Source organism: Drosophila eugracilis, unplaced genomic scaffold (assembly GCF_018153835.1).
Source record: "Drosophila eugracilis isolate 14026-0451.02 unplaced genomic scaffold, ASM1815383v1 contig_2154, whole genome shotgun sequence".
NCBI lineage: Eukaryota > Metazoa > Arthropoda > Insecta > Diptera > Drosophilidae > Drosophila > Drosophila eugracilis.
Window position 1 is genome coordinate 12,005,777 of NW_024573038.1, and position 10,189 is coordinate 12,015,965.

Here is a 10,189-nt window from a genome sequence, read left to right on the forward strand (position 1 = left end):
GGCCTTCTTGTTTTCAATTATTTTTTTTATATAATTGACTTTAATTTCCTCTTATTTTTCAGTATTACTAATGACAAAAAATATGTATTTGAAGGATATTCCATACCAAAAAGAGCATTTACTATTCGTTGTCTTGCTTTCCTATACCATTCTTGTTTCTCTTTCTAGAATAGCCCCGCTCACTCTCAGTGTCTCTCCGTCTCACTCCCTCTCGCCTGATCTACGTGGCTTGCATATTTTGATTGCATTTTGATATTCCACTGTGATTGTAGTTGTAGTTTTGTTTTAGCGTATGTCTTAGTTGCTTTGATTAGTTTAGGCGCCGGTGGCGGTGACAAAAGTCAAAACTGGTGTCAGCCCCTCGAGACATGATCACTTGCACGGGACACTAGCCTAGCATCCCGCCCATCTTATAGTCGAAATACCCAACTGTGCCTCGTGGCGGTCGAGTGAATTTCAAGGGATTTGGCAAACACTTATTCCGTGTCAGCTGTTTTGGACATTTATCTTATCGTAGTCGCTGTACTATAGTCGCTGATCTGACCAGTTAACACTTTAAAGCACATACAAATTAAATGCATTCCAGCAGTTTATGGGAGTTTTGATATAAACGGTGGGACAAAATAGTAACACCTGGTTGATTATTAGTGTGTTTTTGACAAATTTGGGTTTATTTTTATAATAATTTATAATAAGAATTCTTATTTTTACTTTAAATTTTTACTATTTCTGTCTTTTATCCATTGAAAGATGAAACAAAAACTCTGATACTTAAGATCTCTTTCCGCACTCGTAAAAATAGGGCCTCACTCTTCTCGTTTTTGAGTGGGTTTCGGTTTATGTTTTCTGCCCACGCTTTTCTTTTATGTATGGGTACTCCCTTGACATCCGTAAATCAATTAGCCCTTGTGTAAGAGACTCTTTTCATCTTTTGTGTTCTGGAAAAACTTATTGAACAGGCAGGTAGTGAATGGCTTCGATTGATTAAATTAAGAAAATGGGGTAAATATACTAAGGAAAACCCGATATAGGGGTCAAAGTCGTGAGAAAGAAATTATAAAACTAATAAAAAATATTAACACTTTTATGTTTTTGGCCTTTATAACTAATTTTACTATTATTTTATAAAGTAAAAGTATCTTTCGATCTTTATTAACGAATTTATACACATTTTTTTACGTTTTATACCAGTCATTTGTGGTTGGAGTTGAAAATCCTAATCAAAATCATTATTCAAATTCAAATTCCCCACCTAATACCTGTATAAAAGGCTAAAATCTGAAAGACCCAACTAATGAACCATTTGAATTGATTTTCCTCGTCGCCTTTTCTATTTTAATCTAACTCTCAGGCCATTTTCGACCCACATGATAATGTCGTACCCACATCAAAAAAAAAAAAAAGTGTCCCAGGCAAGCGGAAACCACTGAATGCAACCAACTCTACACTCTACACACACACACACACACACACAGAAATGCAGTCTCAGTCTCGTTTTTCGGAACTCGAATTTGTGGCTGGTTTGCTGGGGCGCCTTCGCCATAAAGATTGAGTTTTATCTATGCTTCGGCTATTGGTGTGCGTGTTTGGGTAACGTTCACTCATGGCGGTTTAGTTGCATGGTTTTTTTTCTTTTGATTTTCAATCAGAGAAATGCTTTCGTAATGCGTGATTTCGAATCACATCTTGGAAACCCAATGATAATGCAACTCTGTGAAGGGTTCACGCTTTTTGTCTTTCGAGAGTCTCAACGACGTTTAAACAAAAAAAAAGTACTTTGAATGCGCACTTTCTTCATTTCTTCTTCGACTGCCAACGCAGCATCCCATTGAATCTCTTGGGAAAAAACAGTGGGTTTTGGGTGGATGAAGGGGTTTTGGAGAGGGTGGGCAGAGGGCAGAGCCGGCCGGCTAAGTTGCGCTTGCCTAGTTGAAAGCCGGTTTCGAGAGATCCCTGCGTGCATAAAGAAGTGGTTACTTGAAGTGGCTCGTTGCAGTAGCCGGTCATTTCATCGTCGTAGACCAGATGAGATTGCACAGGGGCGTAGAGTGAATTGAGAGGATAAAGTAAGAGATCATGAAATTTATTTGAATTTCATATTACCTTCATTGCAACATTTTGATGTTAGTTTAACTCAGGGAATTGGAGGGGAAATATTAACTTTATCAAGTCAAATAAACTAGATCTTAAATATTATTTAATAATATTATTCCAATTACCGTCTAAAGAGCTTTTATCTTCCTTGATTCTGATTTTGATCTGTTTTATATTGAAAGAGGACTGCAGTAATTTATAGAAATTTTGCTAAAAATGTATCTTTTTTCAGAGGTGTATTTATAATGCTTCCAGTTTTATTTTTGTTTTTTAAAAAATCGAATTGAAACCCTTTATTTATAGAACAGCAGTTTTCCAAAGGCTTTATAAATAAAAAAAATTATTATTATTAAAATTTATTTTCCTTTTCGTATAACACTTAGGTAAACCAATGTTAAATATTTTAGTCTTAAATGATAAATATTTCTTAATAATTTTTTAATATTATTCCCCCCCTTTTTCACCGCCTTTTTCCTAAGGTATGCCTCTTCTCTTTCAAGGCACCCCTCCTTATTACCAACCCCTCCTTCTCTTTCTTAATTACACTACTCTCTTTCTTTGCTCTTATCCCGTATCATTCTACAAGATTTCTCTCTTCGGCTGCACTTGAAATTGCATTTACCCCGGCCTTCGTTGGCACCCGCTGGCAAATTTAGTGGCACAAACACACACACACACACACACACTGTTCACATAAATATATATCCTGTCTATTTCGTTGCAGATTTTCATATCTTCTCATGACTGCCGCATGCGTCTTTTGGCTGCTGTTGTAATTATAGTTAGTTCGCATCCAACGGATGTCGTTGGGGACCATTTAAATTTTTTAATTTATGCGGGCGACTTTCCACTTTTCCTCTGTTTAAGGTGTGGTTTTTATGCAGTTTGGGGGCTACGTTGGATAGTTTTTAAAATCATTTTATATAGGCTTTGGTAGTTGGTAAATTTGATTCGCAAAAATGTTTACATTTTATAAGATTTTTCTATCAATTCTTAGACTTTGTAACCATAAAAACTTATTTAACAAAATAAGCAATTAAATATATAAAAACTACTTAAATTATTTAAAAATTCCCCTTACCCAATAGAAAGTTAAGAGTTTTTATTTCTTAAAAATTTTCTAAAAATCGAACTTAGGTTAATTTCCACCCTCAAACATCATTCACCGCCTGCGTGAGCCAAAATCAAACATACCACACCATCTCACCAGTTTCTACGCCAAAGTGGAAAGTACCCAATGTCTAGACAAAATGCCAACAACAATAAAAAATAAAAAAAGAACTCAAGCCAGGCAGCTGGAGGCTGATTCAAAAGCATAATTAATTAATAAGCATAGAAGGCACACGTCGCGGGAGCCATCGCTAAAAAAAACGTGAAAAACGGCTGATGAAACTGGCCGGCCAAACCGTATCAGTCGGGCCATATTATATTAGCCATTATCAGTGATTTTTGTGTGGGTGTGTGTGTAGACCTGATAGGATTTCTACTTAGTATATAGACTAGTTTCGGAAAGCCTCTTGCGTTGATTTAAATTTAGAAACAAGGCGCGCGACCTAAACACGCCGCCTTATCAATGCAGTCGAAAATGTCGAAGAGCCGAGAGGTACTCATGATCTCTAGCAGTGAAAAGTGCTGATAAACTGCGCAGCATAAACTTAAATCATAAATATAGAACTGGTTTATTTTTGGGACAGAAGACAGAAAGGCAGACCGGCCGCAGAGTGATCAGCAATGCCGTAACTGACCTAGAGCACCTGATCGAAGCGTGATCGCGAAATAAAGAAAGAAGCTGCGGCTATATGTTTGACCAATACGATGCCAACTACTCGAATTTGTTTACTTTTCGGTTTGATCTTATAAATCAAAATGCTTTTGGGGAAAGCGAAATTCTTAAAACTATATATAAGATTTCAGAGAGTGACTAAAAATCTAGAGATAGAGCTGCGACGAGTCAATAATTAATATTTCCAGGAATAAAAGGCAGTTAAAAATTGTATTTAAAAAGAAAGCAAATGGAATATTTCAGGTTGTAACTAACTCGTCTAAGCACAAACAAACCCATATACCTCTAACCCTTACTAAACCAGGGCATTACGAACCTTTCGTTTTTGGCAACCAAACAAACGTAAAAAAAAGGGGGCTCTTCCGCAGCGGAAACGGAAAGAAAAGTCGCAAAATGTCTAAGACTATAAATATAAAGCAAGAAAAGAAATCAGCCATGTTAGCCGATCTTTTGCCATTTCAGGACGGGGTCATAGGCAATCTGAGATGTTGAGAGAACGAATCTGCGTTTTGTTGCGTGTTTTTTTGTTTTGTTTTTTTTGCAATGCAATCCGATCGCGTAATTTTCCATTGCAACTATTTGCGATCGACACTCCAACGACGACAACGACGACGATCAGCATTAAAACAAACTTAATTATGCGATTTATTATGCAAATATATACACGCGCTCACATATATATATAGAAAGCTATAGACGCCGCATCTGAATCCGACCACAACTGATCACGTTTTCGCCGGCTGCCTGAGATACTCGTAATCGTGGCCAGGGAGGGCGATAGTTCCATTGACATCGCTCGCCAGACAGTTCCAGCTCTATATTACTACTACTACTATTACGGTATCTATATAGTACAATTATCGGGCAGCCAGACGGGCCCTAACGCCATACCGTCTGATATCACCTGTCGTCTCTGTTTGATAGTCGTTGCTGAAAGAACTCCCCAAACACCAGACTAGACCACTTCATTAGAGCCATGTTTATTGCTGGGACAAACAAAAATGTGCCACTTATCAACACCTGTTTGTCGGACCAGAGTCGAGACTTTAGTTTGCCCAGTCGAGTGTTTACTGTGGCTAATGTATTTGGATTTCAAATAGGCTGTGCACGCCTCCCCAAGTGATTTGCGTTTTTCGTAATACCTTGCGTTGGATGAAGTAATTAGCAGGCGACGCCTTGACTAAGGGGAGAGTAGTGATAGTTTTTCTACATAGTTTTTCTTCTAGAGAGTAGAGTGTGTTAGCAAACAAAGTTGTATTTAGTTTAAATATAGAATTTTAAGAAGAGAAAAGGAAGATTGCCTAATGTTGAGAAGGAATTTGTAGATTTTGTAATCCAAAAGTAGGATTTTCTTTCTTTTGGCCATCTCATCTTCGGCGCTTAACCTTTCTTTCTTCACCTTCGAAATTTCATTGAAATCTTGATATTAAGCAAATAACAAATAACAACAGCTGCCTAATATAATCAAAATTTGTGCCAAATAAAGAAAATAAAAATAACAGCTAACTGACAGGTTCCAAATTGCAAATATTGTATCTGTCGGCTGATAAAATATTTTTGCATAATTTTGGAATTGAATTTTGTTTGGGGCTGCTACCTGATAAGCAATTAATGAAACAGTAAAATAAACCTACAAGTGGCGTGATTGAAATTTATTTTTAGTTTATTTAAATATTAAGTAAATGCTTTTGAAAGATTTTTGGTTTTTTATTTGAAGTTGAAGTATATTTGTGCAACGTGATGTTGAAAAGATGATGCTGCTGGAAGTACTCTTAGGTTCTTATTATCAAGTACTTCTTAAAAGTTAAATATAGAAGCACTTAACTAAGTTTGTTAAGTATACATTTTTTTAAACTTTCTATTGGTTGTACTTTTTTATGCTCCTATTTAAGCATTAGCCCCCCTTAGCCCCATCTATATAAAAACAAACAAAAAATTGGCAATGCCAACATAAAAAAACGCAACGCCAGCAATTCCGCCTTTCATCACAGCCTGCTGTAACTGTATAAACTATCTTTATGAACATCAATTTCCCCCAACCGCCACTTCCCCCTGGAAAATCTTCATTAATAGTTCCGGTTTATGCGACATTAAAATCAAAGTGAGAGAGGCAACAAAAATGAAGCTGAAAAATATGCTCAAACATTGCATTCAATGTTAAACGCGAGCATTGCACTTGCACAGATACAAATGTATCTGTAGATGGGCATGTACTGCAGATGCAGATGCAGATACAGATACAGATACAGATACAAATATAGATATAGTTATAGCAGCCTGTAGATACAGCTAGAAACGCGTAGACGTGTTTGAATTTTACATGGCCGTTGCATGAGTCAGTTCAGACTACAAAATTTCTCAGACAGAATCGTTTTCAGAGAAATTTTTCGTTTAACCAAGAAATGCGCATTTTCAATTTTGGCACACAATTTTTGATTTGACAATTAACCTTCCATTTTCGGCGAGGTCAGTCTGCAGACTTGACTAATAACTAACTCTTTGTTTGATTATTAAATATTTTTGTCTAGCTCAGTAGTTTGTTTAGCTGGTCATTGAACTCAATGTGTGGCTACTTCTTAGAAGAAGTATTTTTTGCCAAAGTCTCCAGAAAATGTTTATTTTCCTTGCATTGTTGGTTTGGTTTCAAGTTTTTTCTCATGCCAACGGATATTCATGTTTATTTTTATTAGTTTCTTTTTCAAGATATATTCTCTACTAGACTGGTCAGTAAAATATATGTGTTAACTTGTTATATTTAACGAGTCTCATAGGTCTCAACTGGGTCACCTTTTGGCTTATCAATGCCTGTTTATATGAAAAACCATAATGAAATAAGTAGGAATGCAAGGTTAACTGGACAATGGCGATTGTTTAAATACCTTAACAAAAGAAGTGAGATTAAAATAAGTAATGATACTAAGGATTATCAAGGAAGGGAAAGTGTGATTAACTTTTCTTTAAAAGGTTTTTGATTATTTTTAAGATTTTTAGGAGATAAAACTAAGATTTGTAAAAGAAATTAAATATAATTTAGGATAATGATAGCCTGATTCCTGCTTTCAGATCATTTTAAACTTAAATTTCTCTTAAAAACCACTTTACTTACTTTATTTTACCAACATTTCTTAATAAAAACTCATGCCTTTTCATAGAGTATTTAAAACAGATAATCATTAATATACCTTACATATATTTGTATAATTATATAGACTCATGTTTAAATATAAATTACAACAGGCTTACTGCGAACCCAACCCGATTGTAAAAAAATAGCAGCAAAAAAAAATAAGACATAAAAATAATCAACAGGAAAATTGCCTCTGAAAATTTTCCACCCCAACCTGCGTTTTCATATGCGCAAAATAAAGATCAGAAAAGTTCAATGGGTTTATCGATTGAACTTTTACAACCTTTTCACTCATTTTCTATAGTATTTGATGTCAATCAAAGGGATTTTTCCAAGGGGGATCCTTATTTTTATTCCTACTATTGGTCAGTTTGCTTTCCGACTGCTTAGAACATAAACTTTTATGGCTGGCTGTCTGGAAAGGAAAATTATAAGAGAGTTGGCCAAAAGGTGCAACGAATGTGTAGCAAATATTTCCTGCGATAATGGTTGGGAACCTTATCTGATCAGTTAACGCCCACTAATCAAGCGGATTGTAAATTAATCAAAAACAAACCAAAAATAAACTTTCCACTAAGTTGATTTTCCTCTACTTTGGCTGCTTGTTGCGAATATTTTTCAACGCCTACACAGGCTGTTGGGAAAATGAAACGACACCTGGCTACAGAGGGAAAAAACTATTATCGTTAAATGTGATTTTTTAATCAACTTTTTAAGTGGTTAAAAAATGAAAACATAAATATTTTTAATGAGAAAGAATGTCTGAAAATTTTGTTGACATAAATTAAGGGTCTTGAGGAAAATATTTATTAAAAAAATTAACTTAACTTAATGTTAATGATTTTTATAAGTTAAAGTAAATAGCAAATTCTGATTTTTGTAGATTTTTTTTTTGCAGAATTTTTAGGCATTTAAAAATAAATTTTCGAAAAACTTTTTCCCACTTTTGGCTTTAATATTTTTAGGTGTAGGCGTAAATTAAAACCAGTGAGCCTGCAACTTAATTTAATGGTTTTTTACCTTTTTTCATTTGCCTGAAATTTACCTCCAAGAGCCACCTTTTTGTAGCCACCATTAGCTTTTATAATCGAGCATTGATTAAGAACAAAATTTGCTTTGTGTCGCTGCCTTCAGGGGGGAGATTAAATTGTTGTTGCTAGCCGGTCGTGCGACCAACTAAAATAGCAAACACAAATCCAGCACTCTCTCTCCTCTCGTCTTCAATGTTAAGTTCAATGACTAAATTCTATAAATTTTGTTCTTTCGAACTTTTTGTTTGGTTCTCATCGAGAAGCTACGGACAAGGTTTAATCAGCCCAATGATTGCCTGTTATCAGCTCTATATACATGGCCTAGTTTCTTCAACGTTTTTGTGGAAGATGTTGCAAATGGAAGGAGGAGCAGAGGTGTGAGCCCAGGGGTAAGGTCAATTAATAAATTTTATGAACATGAATAATGCATATGAAAACACAGGCACTAACATAAGTGGGGAAAGTCCGGCTTGGGTTCGAGAGAACTTGTTTGCTTTGGTTGGGGAGGTAGAATTGCTTACTTTAAAGTAGTTTAAAAAATCTTTATTTATTCTTAATAAACAAGTTAGAAGAAGGATAAATCTTATAAATATCTTATATAGTTTAACCAAGAAAGGTGTAGAAGGGCAGCTCTTATTATTACCACAAATTAGAAATCATATTGATTATATTTTTTTATTTCTGTTAAAATGCTTTCTCAGATACCCTAACATCCTTGCAGGAGGTCCAAATCTCTCGAATTTTAAATATTTATTTATTACGCCATAAAAGTGCATATAAAATTTTCAAATTTGTGCCAGATAAGAGTCAAAGTAAGCTATATTTCTAAGTAAAAAACATTCAGACATTGCGACTTAACTTAAACATGGTTTACACCTGTACACCCGTAACACCTGCTGATCCACTGATCACTTGAATGATCAGGCCTAGTTCCGCTTGGGTGGGGGGGTTAGCAGATCACCAATCCGAAGGCTTTAAATAGATTGCCACAAGGTCTTACCGTAACTTAGAGGTATATTTTTAGAGGAAACCTTTGCCTTCCGGATTTTGTTATTGAACCGACTATCGATCACGCCCACTCTAATCAGGGCCGCTAATCGCATTTGACCAGCAAAAACCCAGGTTTCCAGGGCCCTTAATCGCGGGATTTAAGTCTGGTATTGGCGCCGCTGTCAAACAGGGTGGAAAAAGTCGGCTCACGTTGCTTGGATTCCCGGTCGCACATATAGTAAGTATGATGGACCACTATCAGTTTAATTAAATGATTTCGAATTTAGATTTCTGGGCAGGCTGGCCAGGCGATTAGTTAACATTTGTTTTCAGCGTGTCCAGTGCTATGGCAAAAAAAGGCCCAGAGCCCCCGAGACGGATGAGATAATTATAATTATGGCTGCTATTGCTGCTGCTGCACAAACACACACCCTCCTTTTGCTCCTAGTTTGTATTTATAGACAAGGTTTATGGGTTTGTTGTGCTGCTGCTGCCCACCTCCATGCCAAGCTGGGATTATAACACCCGCTGGACTCGGCTTACTGGAAGGCCTTGTCTGCTGCTCTAAAAAGTGTAGGTACTGGCAGTATTTTAAACTTGGCGATAGGGCTGTGCAGGTGGGTGCTAAATGGGTGCAAAGGGGTGTGTTTTTCGGTGGGGTTGCTCAGACTTTCGATCCCCTGATAAGGGAAACAAAATTTGTTTTGATAATCGAAAATGACAGGCAGAAAGTTGGCATAAACAAATTATGCAGCAATTTTAAAGCTTTCTTTATTATTGGTTTTTATTTTCATAACGAAATGAACAAAATTTAGTCTTTAGATTTTTTTTAGATTTTAATTTTGATTTTTTTTAATGTGAAATATTTTTAGGGATTTCTGTGATCCACTTATGGATAAGTTAAAAACAAGTCACAATTATATATTTAATCAAAAACTATCAAAACTATTTGAAAAATTATAAATTTAAATTATTTCAAAAATTCTTTTTTCCTTTGCAACCAATTCAAATCTGTACTTTTTTGGCGCCATTGTCACTCACTGCTTAGTTTTACTGCTTGACAACTTAGTTTTACACTGCTTTAAAATCTATCAATCTGGCCACTGCTAGCACAGTTATGTATTTTACCAGCACTGCATTTTGGTCACTCTAGAGTTTTTGTAA